The 999-nt window shown below is 42.0% G+C and overlaps 1 pseudogene; it reads left to right on the top strand.

The window, feature by feature from the left end:
• The first annotated feature begins 394 nt into the window (after positions 1 to 394).
• Positions 395 to 999, top strand: part of LOC103583012 — a 2,091-nt pseudogene continuing 1,486 nt past the window's right edge.

Genomic DNA, 999 nt, shown 5'->3' with positions numbered 1-999 from the left:
AGCATAAACAAAAATTATACAAGATAGAAAATTTAAAATGTCACAGGAGTGAAATATAAAGTATAAGAAGAAATCAAGGAGGAAATTATAGTATGAGACAGATGTTACAGTATTTTCTTTTTCCCTGAAGACCATTCCTAAATATCTGGCCAAGATTCTTACCAATTTAGCCTCAAATTTCTAGTGAATTTGTCCTAATCATGAAGAATATATATGACCACTTCAAATACCCTAAGAAAACCACATTCAGAGCTATCTCCAATGTTTTCAGCCAGAATAACTACTGTATATTTCAATTCTGTAGTAGTGGTATTTCTTACCACCATCCTATCTCTCCAGGAGATAGAAGTGAACCAACACCTACAGTTCTGGGTACATTACAGAATATTGATTAAAAGCATACGTTTTGCTTCTACACACTCACGCTGAGACAGCGCCCAGGCCTGGAACGAGCCGCAGCCTCAGCCATGCCCTCCACCTCCCGCTGCCCCGCTGCCTCCCGGCCATAGATCCCGGAAAAGTGAGCGAACTTCGGGCGTTCATGAACTTGTGAAAGCAGGATCCGAGCGTTCTCCACACAGAGCAAATGAGCTTCCTGAGGGAGTGGGTGGAGAGCATGGGGTGTAAAGTACCACCTGATACTCATAAAGCTAAATCGGAAGAAAATATCAAGGAAGAAAAAACAGACAGTAAGAAGGCAGAGAGAGACATAAAGACAGATGACCTATCAAGTGAGGACAGTGATCTAGAAATTGACAATGAAGGTGTGACTGAACCAGACACTGAAGCCCCTCAAGAAATGGGAGATGAAAATGTAGAGATAACAAGAGGAGATGATGGATCAGGCGAATGATAAGAAAGTGGCTGCCATTGAAGCCCTAAGTGATGGTGGTGAACTACAGAAAGCCATTGATTTGTTCACAGATGCCATCAAGCTGAATCCTCACTTGGCCATTCTGTATGCCAAGAGAGCCAGTGTCTGTTTTTTCTTCCTTGATA

Source organism: Galeopterus variegatus, unplaced genomic scaffold (genome assembly GCF_000696425.1).
Source record: "Galeopterus variegatus unplaced genomic scaffold, G_variegatus-3.0.2 Scaffold19036, whole genome shotgun sequence".
Classification (NCBI taxonomy): Eukaryota; Metazoa; Chordata; class Mammalia; order Dermoptera; family Cynocephalidae; genus Galeopterus; species Galeopterus variegatus.
The sequence above is the reverse complement of the archived record's forward strand: the minus strand, read 5'-3'. Positions and strand labels throughout refer to the sequence as shown.